This window comes from Podarcis liolepis (assembly GCF_965112155.1).
Source record: "Podarcis liolepis genome assembly, chromosome: 8".
Classification (NCBI taxonomy): domain Eukaryota; kingdom Metazoa; phylum Chordata; class Lepidosauria; order Squamata; family Lacertidae; genus Podarcis; species Podarcis liolepis.
In genome coordinates, this window is record NC_139560.1 from 40,170,390 (window position 1) to 40,183,352 (window position 12,963).

A 12,963-nucleotide genomic window follows, 5' to 3' on the forward strand; every position below is an offset into this window, starting at 1 on the left:
ATACTGCTTCTAGGTTGTTATCAACTAGGGATTACACATACCACTCATTCTTTATCAGTGTTTAATTTAGATTTTATTTCAGATTTCCTGCTCTTTCTTTCAGTGCAAGTCTTTATTTCAGGATTAATTGTGTGGGAGTGGGAATAAACTGTGAATCTTGACTGGCTGGTTAGCACAATTGCTCAGAACTTAATGGTACCTGCTGGAGCTTATTCAGGAAGCAGTTATCTCCCTAAGGCTTCTTAAAATTAAATGAATTCGAAAGGCCACACCATAAGCTTTGCATTGTTGTTGCAGTGCTCATGCACACAGAGCCACACACATATACACATTCTCCCAAGACTCTCCACAGTTCTATCGATGATTCAAGACTGCAACAGCTTGAGGCCAGTGATATTTCCAAGAATCCAACTGGCATCCATAAAAGAAAAGGCATAAATACAGCAAAGAAGAATTCAAGCAAGTAAGTATTGATTTTCTTTTTAAAAAATTGTTGTAGTTACAGTTTGGCCTAAAGAGCAACATGGTGATGGAAGATACCAGGCAAATCCCCAAAATATGCCAGCTAAAAATCCACAAGGGGTTGATCTCCCTCTGAATCTGTACAAGTTCATTAAAACCCCAACACTGCTTCATTCACATCTCTAGTGACAAATGAATGCCTATTCCAAATTGTGACTGAGCATTTTGTTATAATTTATTGATTAAATATCAACCTTGTCTTTTGACTAAATAATGCTCAATGCACAAGTAAAAAAAAAGTATAAAACAATAAAACAGCAATAAGATGCATTTTTTAAAAAAATAACAACAACAACATGAAAATGAGGCAGGATAAACATCAATTAAATCAGTAGACATTAGGAGAAAAATCAATATAACTCACTAAATACTTCCTTGGATGAAGAGAAGAGAGTTCCAAGGGCGAGTAGTGACATTGACAAGACTCTACTTCCAGTCCCGGAAACTAAGGCTCCCCTTGCCGATGCCCAAAATGTCACGACCGACTTTAATTGCCACTGTGAACAGAAGGAAGACAGTAAAGTCAGAGCCTGAAAGTGTTCTAGTGTGCTTAATCAGAGGCATGTATCCTAGAACAAAGACTGCAGGAAAACCAGGGGAATTGGCAGACAGTATATGGGACATATATAGTATTCTGCTTTGCAACTAAATAATAGCTACACGTATTTTTCCCATCACATATTCTCTTTCAATACTAGAAATTTTCCAGTGTATCTGATTTGCCATTATAAGAAGCATGCATCAACAAACAAAAAGGAGCTCTTTAAAAATTCTTCCAAGAAATGGTTCTAAAGTGCCTTGAAAATAATCATAAAACTGCTAGTGTCACGAGTCCCGTGGAGATGCCATGGAGAGGATGGTGAGAGCCTGAGGAGGAATGGGAGGTGCTATGACCGCTCCACTCTTCAAAAAGAAAATGTGCAGGGAGTGCATTGATTGTTGGATCAATGTCTTAGCTTGTGCTTAGTCAGGTGTCTATTATACCTCTGTACCTCCTGCACCTTTTCACCTGTGCCTTCCCTATGTACTGATCTGATTTACACATTAAAAGCAAAAACAGAGCTGGGAGTTGAAGTTCACCATCTGGCACTGAAGGCCAAGACAGCTATTAGCACATGAAGTTCATTTCTCTGGTTTTAAATAGTTCTTTTAGAATCCAGTTTCTACTGCACTGATTTTACTGCATTCGTTTCCCTTTGTATGAACACTTAACGTCACCGCCTAGACTTCAGCAGCCATTAAGGCATTCTTGATACATTTCATGTAATTAAAATATGGAAGAGGAAACCTCCTTGAAGCTACAAACTGAGATTTCATTATCACTAGGAATCACCTCAAGCACAACACTTTTCAATGGTGAAAAGTTATGTTTTCAACAGCATGGCACTGTGTACTGTGGGTGAGATCTAACCCCACTGCTGTGTGGTAATAGAAACCAACTCCGCTTATGCATCAAGAAATGGGCAGCAATTTCTTCAGACAACAGTCATTTGCACCTTCAGCCTTGCCTCCAGGGGTAATTTTGGAGAGTGTGAAGCCTACCTCTTGAAGGGGGAAGCTAGAATGCTTCCTTGTAAAGAGCACAGTGGAGTCTCTGAATTGCAACCCTGTGTAATAAAGGGAAGCATATCCATGTGTGAATTGGCCCTAAGGATAGCAAAATAAAGCCTCTCAGAATGACAGGAAACATGACTTGTTTTCACTTTGGCCTTGGACCATCTCCAGCTATCCTTCATTCTAGTATCATCTGTAGTAGGACAACTTTGCCGTAATTAAAATTCTTATTAGAAAATTTGGCGTGAAGTTCTAGTAATTTATTTAAGAACAACTGGGATGTTTTTGGAATGTTAGGGATAAATGAAGAAATGCCAGCGTGGTTTATTCAATACTTATTTTTGCTTGTGTAACACAATGTTGGAAAATTTAAAGATGGACCACATATTGCAATCTGTCTATATTGTGCATCATGGCTTCATGTATCATTTATGCACTGGTTTAGATAAGCACAATTTTATTATTTCTGCACTGCTTTATAGTGTTTTCCAGCAATCCTGTGTCGCCTTTGTACACATGCCAATATATTATCCATATTTTGTTGCTTGGCCTGGGGAAATTTGCATATGAACAAAACCAATCCAAAAAGTTAAAATAATATTTTATTAAAATCCAGCCTTTATTTACTTTCCCACGGCAAAAGAAGAAGAACTTGCATTCCCTACTTTATAGTATAATATAGCAGCTTCAATCCTTGGCGATTTCCCACATGTAGCTCCAAAAGGGCCTATCAATCCTCTAACACCAACTGGCCCCCAAAAGCCTTTAAGAAAGATGTTCTGTGCTTAGCTATTTGATGTTCATTATCTCCTTTTGCTCCATTTACACCACATTTCTGGAGTGCCTTGAGCTTCTTTCAATAATCCCATCAATCCTCTCATTTGCTGTATGCTTTGTAGTTTTTATGCTTTGACTTTCACCCAGATATTGTTCTTTGTTGCTTTTGGTTTCTGCTTTCCCTTTTTCATGGCAAGAGGAAACCTTCCTTCCTCTCCCCTCCTTTACATCACTGATTGAAATCCCTTTTGCTCCTCTCCCTGTACCAGTTAAAAGCGGTTGTTTAAAATTTAAAAAAACCCTGAAAATTCAGATCAACCTTTTTTCTTCCTTATACATTCATTCTTATTATTGAATACAAGAATCTAAGTACTCTTCACTTAGAGGCTTCTTAAATGTTAGCTTAACCATAGGAGAACTCCTTTCCAATACACAGCTCCAGCACTGATGGGAGATAACACGTAAGTGACTCAATTGTGTGGGTCTTTCCCACTGAATGGGCATTTCCCATCCTAGCAGGGACCAGTTCCACAGTTGGGTCCTATTCAATCATTCCCAGCTATGTGATTGGATAAAAATTTTTTTACCTCAACCATGTAGAAATCAACTCATTCAAAATGCAGCTTTGGCATAGCGATAAAGGATGAGGACATGATCAAGCAATGTGCCAGATCATAATCACAGGGAGACATGACAACAGGAGGAACTGGAGTCCAGAATAGAAATTGTAGATATAAGGAACCAATCATGGCTGGGTCTCCTGTCTTGCTTCCGGTGCAATTATTAGACCATTTGTTTCAATACTCTGTGTCAATCATCAGAAGAGATTACATTATCACATTGTTCAGGCTGCATGTGGAAGCAGGGCATATGAGGTCACAGTATGCACAAAGCATTGCATTCCCATTGGAGTCCTGGTCAGTTGTAACTGTCAAAGGTCATGGGCACGTTTGAGACTGCAACACTACACCCAGATGAAGTGCTTTACTATTTACTACAAGTATAATCAATCAGTCTTCTTTATTGGCATACAGAGAATAAAAGAGTATATAAGTTAAAGCGTAAAAGTGGAGTCTGTTCATAAAAAAAGATCCTTTAAGATAAAACTAATAAAGGCATAATGTTAAAAAGTGCCTCTTGAGTCTTGTAGCAACATCAATCAATCAATCAATCAATCAATCAGTTTTATTGTTTGTAGACAATACAGTGGTACCTTGGTTCTCAAACTTAATCCATTCTGAGTGTCCGTTTGACTCCCAAAACCGTTTGAAAACCAAGGCATGGCTTCCCATTGGCTTCAGGAGCTTCCTGTACTCAATCAGAAGCCACAGAAGCTGGGTCGGACATTGGGCTTCCAAAAAATGTTCGCAATCCGGGACACTTATTTCTGGGTATGCAGCATTCGGGAGCTGATTTGTTTGGGAGCCAAACCATTAGAGAACCAATGTACCACTGTACAATATGAACACAGCTGAAAAACAGAGAAAAAACATTGCATACACCAGAACAAGGCAAATTTACAATGTCAGCAACTTCTAGCGACATAGTTTCATGGCATCTCTCATAAATTTGCTACTTTCTCTGTGATGTCATGCCTGCAGTAGAGAGGAAACCCCAGAGAAGTCTGAGCAATTTAAGCTTTCTTTCAGCATGGTGTTCAAATATTCATCATGGATTTTTGCATAAAAGGGGCAGTAGAATAAAACATGTACAATGATTTTGACCTGTTTTATACCACAAGGACAATACCTTTGCAGGATCGCGGATGGCATTACGTTAAATCTTGCAAGGGAGAAAGCTCTACGTTGGTGGGGATTGTATAGGTGATGCAAATATGGAGTGGCCTGGCCAAATGAAGGTAGCATCCCTAGCCCCAATGGATGCTTTAAATAAAATCACAAATTCACAGCACAATCCTATGCATTTCTACTCAAAAGAAAGCCCCACTGAGTTCAGTGGGACTTACACAAGCAGGCATGCACAGACGGCCGAATTTCCCTTCCCAATACTTATTTTTGTCCATTTTCACTTGCTTCTCCTCATGCCTTGAATTATCTATCCCCTGCTATCCATCACACTTCTGTTCCTTCCCTTAAGACTTCTATTTGCTTCCTTTTCTACTCAACAAGTATTTATCTTATTTATTTTTAAAATGCCAATAAGCATTTCCATTTATTTGTTATTTTGAGAGTCCATTCTTATGAAACTGCATAGTCTTTCCATCATTCCTCCATGTATATTATCTATTAAAAACTGCAAGCCTTCAGGCAGAGACTTGTCATTTTCTGCAACAGAAACCCAGATTGACTACCTAATGTTAAAATGGGTATACTGTTTCGTTGCATTTTTTATGTAGACAATCACAATTAATTCCAGTGTGATTTTTGCCTTTAGAAACTATTTTAGTGGCAAAACAATCTGCCAAACACAGAATAGGAAACCAAAAATAAAAATGCAAAACTCAGAAACCTTGCCAATGTGTACTACAGTATGATCAAGTAAAAAAGAAAAAAAAGATAACAAGTCTAGCAAAATGGCTCACAGATCTCTAAACCCAATCTCATTATTTAATCCACGTTCCAAGTTCAGAGATGATTAAAATAAAATCATGACATTCAAGGACACAATCAGTTTTTACACAAATGATCTTTTGCTTGGATGTTGTTAAAGATGCATATGTCATTTTCACTGTTTGTGCTTTCTTATGATTGTCACGCACTGCCAACTCTGTAGGCACCTTAAATCCCTTTTACTACTTGATACAACAAATGTTTATTGTGTTATCCATCAGGGGCATGAATTGCTTTGATAATAGTACAGTGGTAAAAAGGTAAAGAGACCCCTGACCGTTAGGTCCAGTCGTGACCGACTCTAGGGTTGCAGCGCTCATCTCGCTTTATTGGCCGAGGGAGCCAGCGTACAGCTTCCAGGTCATGTGGCCAGCATGACTAAGCCACGTCTGGCGAACCAGAGCAGCACACAGAAACGCCGTTTATCTTCCCGCCGGAGCGGTACCTATTTATCTACTTGCACTTTGACATGCTTTCAAACTGCTAGGTTAGCAGGAGCAGGGACCGAGCAACAGGGGCTCACCCCATCGTGGGGATTCAAACCACCGACCTTCTGATCAGCAAGTCCTAGGCTCTGTGGTTTAACCCACAGCACCACCCGCGTCCCTAGTACAGTGGTACCTTAGGTTAAGAACTTAATTCATTCTGGAGGTCTGTTCTTAACCTAAAACTGTTCTTAAACTGAGGTACCACTTTAGCTAATGGGGCCTCCTGCTGCGGCCGCACAGCCAGTGCACGATTTCTGTTCTCATCCTGAAGCAAAGTTCTTAACCCGAGGTACTATTTCTGGGTTAGCAGAGTCTGTAACCTGAAGCGTCTGTAACCCGAGGTAGCACTGTATGTTGAGGTGAATCCAATTGGGGGGCAGATTTTGACAGCAGATTCTACAAGAGTAAGTGGCTTGGGGAAATTGTTGGAGGGGGAGTAGCCTTACCCAGATTCTTTAAAGAACCTAGAAAAGTCCAGAATGCCATTCCTCTACACTGGGTCTTGTGGCACATTCAAGCTTGGTTTAATAACAAATCCATCTTCAATCCTTACTAGTCCAAGCAATCACTGCCATGACCAACCCAAAGGGGGGAGTAAAAATCCATATATGAGGTAGTGAATGTTTTGGGTGTAAAGCATACAAAGGACTAGATGACAGCAAGTGATCTATCTCAGTAGTAGGAACAATAGTGGAACCTGGTGAATAAATGAGTGAGCAGAAGCATTACAATACAATTTGACATTGGTTGTAGGAATTAGCTAAGAAGGTTTTTCAAACCTCATTGCACTGGAGATAATCAAGGACCAGTCAGACAGGATGAGTGCTGAGTGTAAGGCTGGAGTAATGCCGATTTAAAATTATTCAACATTTTAAAAGACCATCAACCAGATCTGCTATAATATAAATAGAAGTAACAATGTGCTAGATTAATTGGTTTATACACTCAAAACATTCTCCTATTATGTCAAATTCCACAGGGAGCCTAATACCAAGGCATGCAAGTCTCCAAAAACACCACTAACAATAGAACTATACGTTACAACTAACAATGGAACTGTATTGTTTCTTGGAAATATTTCTTGCAAACATTGGACATTCTTAACCCACACACACAGGAGAACCAGTGGTTGCAGGAACTGAACTACTGAGTCTCTGCTACAAATTTCTCTTCTCCCTTATTACCTTGGCAACTGTGAGTTTCATAATATTTCTACCCTGCAAAAATACAGGACTCTTATACACACATTTTTGCAAAGCAGTTTCTCCTAATATAATACATGTTATTGTCCTTTTCACTAATATATTCATTATGTTGACATCACTCTAGTTTATGCACTTTTGTACACAATACTTGATTGGAGAATTGCACTGCAAAATTCAGAGAAATGCAAATTTTGAAGGGGTGTTTGTGTTTTGATTTGCATAATGCAAAGTGTGGATTAAGTAGGTTCTCCTTCAGATGAGAACTCAGTCAGGTTTTTCCTCCATCCTCACCTCTAGGTTATTGTAAAAGTCAAGCTCAAGCAATCTATATAATGCTAAGCCGCTTGACTGCTGGAAGAGATTTTTGTAAAATGAATAATATATAAGGCTATGTTTCAGTCTTCAAATAAACAGATTTCAAATATCATATTTCATTATTTTCATTACAAGACCACAAATATTTGGTTTCAGCTGATGACAAAGGTCTCTCTATCTTTCTAAATAATGGTCTGTGTGTTTTAAAGATTTCACCATACTCCTGAAAAAGCAACTCCATTGAACTAAAAAAAATCATTTAAAAAACAAACCCTTAGGCTGCAACCCTTTGCACAATTACTTGGGATTAAGTCCTATTGAGCATGGTGGGATTTACTTCTGGTTGAACTGGGTTGGCGGTACCGTTTAACAGTGTATTCAAAGTAACTGCTCTTGCCAAAAGGTTTCTTCCTTCTTAAAAACAGCTACAGACAATTTTAACTTTGTATTCACGCAACGCGGGTGGCGCTGTGGGTAAAACCTCAGTGCCTAGGACTTGCTGATCTTAAGGTCCATGGTAGGGTGAGCTCCCATCGTTTGGTCCCACCTCCTGCCCTCCTAGCAGTTTGAAAGCACCCCTAAGTGCAAGTAGATAAATAGGTACCGCTTTATAGTGAGAGGTAAACGGCGTTTCTGTGTGCTGCGCTGGCTCGCCAGTTGCAGCTTCGTTACGCTGGCCACGTGACCCGAAAGTGTCTTCGGACGGCGCTGGCTCCTGGCCTCTTGAGTGAGATAAGCACGCAACCCTAGAGTCGGTCACGACTGGCCCGTACGGGCAGGGGTACCTTTACCTTTACCTTTATTCACGCAAGAGCTACTGTGCATTATAGCTACTCCCCTTTTACAGTATATAATGGTCTAAGCAAATTGTAACAAGTTCCCAAACAAACTAGGCAGATGAAGTAAGGCACATTTATAGTTTGGGTACCTGAAACTGAGTTGCTGCTGATCAACAAAAACAGTGGGTCTCATGGGTTTATGAATTCAGTTGGTCTGGCTATCCTTTTCTCTTTTTAATCTTTGTTTGTTTGTTTGTTTGTTTGTTGTTAATAATATGAAACATGAGGAAAAATTAAAGAAACCAAAAGAAGAATCCCACAACAGCAAGAGGAACCAGTAAGCAAGCATTCTACCACCAACTATGGTTATTGGCAATTGTGAGCAATAAGAAGGATCGATGAAAATAACTTCTTTTTTTGCCAAATTGTATTCATTTATTGATTGTGCCACACACAAAAAAATTATGGTCTGACTATCCTAGTGAAGACTTGATCTATTCCTATAACAGGGAGTTGGGAGGGCCTCTCCTCCTCCCAGAGGGGAGGGGTTGTGAGCGGGAGCAGCTTCCTGCAGTGGCAGGGAGGCGTATTCAGCTCCCTGCTCCTGATTGCCTCTCTGCTGCCATGGCCAAGCCTTCCAGCTGACCAATAGGGCTGGCTGGTGGGCGGGGCTAGCCGCATTTAAACAGCCATGGCAGCGCTCACTTCCCAGTCAGGTTCCTGCTAATCCTGATATGACTCCCTGCTGAGCGGGGTGGAGTCACGTATTGCTGTTTCATCCAATGCCTAAGCCAATACTACTCACATGCTGTAACCAATAAAAGTTGTGGCCTAATTTTGCCCATTAACCTAAAATAATGTGTCTTTGTGTCTTATTATAATCCTATGTGGGTGGTGGGTCTTCAACTCACAACCATAGCTTCTACATGATGTCACATTTCTAACACTCAGGTGTCACAATGATTCAGTGGTGATCTGAGTCTGAATGGATGGCGATTTAGCAGAAGCAGAAGAATTCTCAAGAAATCTGACAAATCTGACTCTTTAGACTCTGTTTGAAGACCTATAGCATGGTGGTTAAAGAAATTAAAAATGTTTATTTCTCTTTCATCCTCAGTTTTCCAGCTGGGTGGTTGTTGTTGTTGCTGCTGCTGCTGCTGCTGCTGCTGCTGCTGCTGCATTCTAGTACTAAGCTGAGTATAAGTTTTGCTCACTCCGTAGCCTGCTGTGATACTTTTGCTAGGTTCCTTGAGGATAAAATTGTTTGCATCCATCCTGGCTGTGGGGGGGGGGGAATGGGTGACACAATTTATTCTCCTGGACCTGTCAGCAGCTTTTGATATCATTAACCAACCTTCTGGACAAGTGACAGGGCTTGGGGCACCATGCTGTAGCAGTTCCAGACAACTAGAGGCCTGCTGTTCCTTTGTCAGGGAATGCAGTTGTGGAACCCTTCAGAGACCCGGTATCACCCATATTGATCAACAAGGTCAACAACAGTGGTAGCATAATGTTTGCAAAAAAATATGGGAGGAATAGAGACTGGAAGAAAAAGGAATCTATAAAGTAAATGAGGAAAAAATAAAGAGCAGAGGAAGAGGAAGAAAGGTAGGAGGTAAGGGGGGGGAGGCAAATAGGTTTAAATGCTGGAGGAGGTATTAAATCTCCAAAGATAACATAGTAAAATGAAGAAAATTAAGCCAGAGGGAGCATAAGAGACAAAATAAAGGAACAGAAGGTGATAAGGGAGTCATAATTGTATTACTGATAGATTCTATCTTACCAAGAAAGCAAATTCATGAGGAGAAAGGAAGACTGAAAAGGAGTAGCAGAAATTGGAAAAAAATGGGAATGGGAATTAGAATAAAAAAAACCCCAAGGATTAGATGAAGTAAAAAAGCCATGAAAGATAAGCCTCTTTTGCATATGAAAGAGCCCAGAAATGAAACAAGCGTGAATTTACAGTGCATAAAGTCATGCCGGCAGCAAGTTTTTTGTGAAGGTTGCTCTGTTTCTCTAACATAGACTGTTGGAGAGTATGAAGGTGGGAAAGTGAGGGATGAACAGGCTGTGGAGGAGGGGCAAAATCATCAGAAGGAGGAGAAGAAAGAGCTGCTGTGAAAGAAGCAAGAGCAGAGAATCAAAACCCAAGGACACACAAGGAGTGATAAGGAAGACTGAATAGATCAATAACCACAACAAGAATGAGATGGGGAAAATAGACTTAAAAGAAGCAGATTTCACAAAAGTCGTCAAATGCTGATCAGAAAGAAGAAAGTGGAAATATGATAACCGCAAAAAGCAGCCCTGAGAAGTAATAGCTAACAGTTCAAACCTATGAGTTTTGACTGAGAAGTTAAGTTCCACAGAGTTCAATATGCCTCAGTCCCAGGTCAGTCTTTGCAATCTAAGTTAAGAGCATGGCCAGTTGAGCACATATATGTAACCCCTATGAATGGGTTGGTGAATGGGTTGGTGGAATCATCCAGAGGAGAGTTAGGAGGGAGCTGAAACTTGTTCCACCGAGGAGCTAAAGTTGGGCTCCTATCACCTTGTATAAAGCCTACGTCCCCTTCACTGCAAATTGTAAGATTACCATTTGCCGCGGGTTTCCTGTTGTTTTGGAGCTCAAGCTACAGTGGTACCTCGGATTACAAAAGCTTTGGGTTATGTGTTTTCAGGTTGCAGACTGCAGGAAACCCGGAACTACCGGAAAGGGTTACTTCTGGGTTTTGCCACTCGTGCATGCGCAGAAGCACCAAATCGAGTCACAAGTGTGGGCAGACGTGGCGCTGCAGGTTACGAATGCTGCAAGCTGTGGACGTGCCTCCGTCACAAATTACGTCCGCAACTCGAGGTTCCACTGTATTTGCAAAGCAGCAATTCTGATGCATCCAGCAGCTTTATGCATTGATAGAGGATGGGGAGCCTGTGGCCTTTGGAGTATTGCTAGACTCCAAGAGAAATGATGGGAATTTCAGCTGTGGCCCTGGTTTAATATTCCCAACTCCTTTTCATGACTGCATGGTGGCATAAGAAATGGGCTAACAAGGGTAACTTTGCTGGTGTCAGCATGGTACACATGAAAGAAGATTAGGCTTGAAGGCAACACACTTGAAGGGTAGCACTGGGCAAGTCACTGTTTTCCAGCTCACTTTCAACCCACATCTCACAAAGGTGTTGAGAATGAACTCTCCATTTAAAATCTATGACTAAAGGTGATACATCCAAAAACTTACCAGTTTGTCAGCTCCCAGTTTCAAAATCATCATATAAAACACATTTGAAATACATTTCTATGTTGCAAATTTGCTCACACTGGCAGATTTCTCAACTCATTTCATTTCATCACTGTTTTCATTTCAAGTAATAAGTAACAGTGCAATCTCAACTAGGTCTACTCAGAAGCAAATCCTAATAAATTGAATAGGGCTGACTCCCAGATAACTGTGCTAGGACTACAGCCTAGCAGTGCTAATGATAATAATTTTGATAATTTTATTATTTATATCCCACCCATTTGGCTAAGTTTCCCCAGCCACTTTAGGTGGCTTACAGCATATATATAAACATAATAAAACATCAAATATTTTTTTTAAAAAAAACAGCACAAGCATTTCTGCTTGCCTGTGTGCTGTTCTGGGGATCTTCTGACATATACACCCCAGCCAAAATATTGGGGGGGGGGGCTTCAGGAGGATGTGGAAAGCTGCATTGAGCTAGCAGAAGTCTTTTGTGGGGGCTTCTGCTACTGGTACCAGATAGTTGAATCCAGCCCAATTAAAAATAATAATAAAATAGAAAAAGAATGTGTAGAAAAAGGGAGAGAAAAGTATTATTTTTCCAAATTAAGCATGAGCATAAAAATAAAAAGGTAGATAGAATGTACAAAATAAAATATGTCCTTGGCAGACATGTGCATTGGCATGTGGCATCAAAATGCACTTCAGGTTCTTCTGACCATGGTTGCCATGGCTTCTCTTAGGTATGACTTAAAAATAACCCATGCCTAAAGTTTAGTGATGGAAACAGAACCACTACACAAAAGGAAAATGTGTGTGGAAAGATGCATGCTGGTGAATCTTGAAAAGTGCATTACAATAATCCTGCCTCCTGTTAAATCGCTTGCAGCCAGATCCTACGCAAGTTTCCTCAAAAGTAAAGCCCCACTGATTTCACTGGGATGTTCTGTTATATAAGTGTTCATAGAACTGCTGTCTTAGAGGGCTACAAGCATGGCTTTTCAAATGTCCTCTTCTGCCTTTGAAATATTGACAAAGGTCAAGTTAGTATTTACTATCAGAGTAATCTTACCTAAATTTCTTCAGGAAACCAAAGATGATCAAAACATAAAAGCAGGAACTAGATCCAAATATTTCAGTGGTCAAGAGTAGGGCTATTACATTTGAACAGGGGGTGGGGTGGACAGTTTCCCCCATTCAGGGACATCTGTCAAGACAAACTCTTGATCTTGTCTTTTCTTTCTTTTGAATGGTAAACCTCCAAGGAAACCATTGAAACAATGTTAAACAATGCTTTACCATACCATGGCCAGGATCCAACAGTGGAAGTGCTTTCTTGACCTCAGGAAAGTCCTGTAACTCAGCAGTTTGACTGATCTGTTGCTCTCTCAATCCTTCCCTGTCATGGCTTATTATGGTTAGCTAGAGGAGACTGGTGAGGGGGGCTTGGGAGTGGCAAGTGTCTCACTGCAGGAACTGGTGGTTTCTGGCACCCTAAAAGAGGTGAAGGT

At 40.5% G+C, this 12,963-nt stretch overlaps 1 protein-coding gene across 5 annotated transcripts in view; it reads right to left on the bottom strand.

The window, feature by feature from the left end:
• The window catches only part of SNTG1 (syntrophin gamma 1), a 219,570-nt gene that overhangs the window by 140,068 nt on the left and 66,539 nt on the right, over nucleotides 1–12,963 (bottom strand). For 4 of the 5 annotated variants that reach the window (XM_083517930.1, XM_083517928.1, XM_083517929.1 and 1 more), the window contains one exon: nucleotides 887–1,019. The exons of the other annotated variant lie outside the window; for it this stretch is intronic. The gene's annotated coding sequence lies outside the window, so the exon portion shown is untranslated. The remainder of the gene's footprint in view (nucleotides 1–886; nucleotides 1,020–12,963) is intronic. 5 annotated transcript variants of the gene reach the window in all.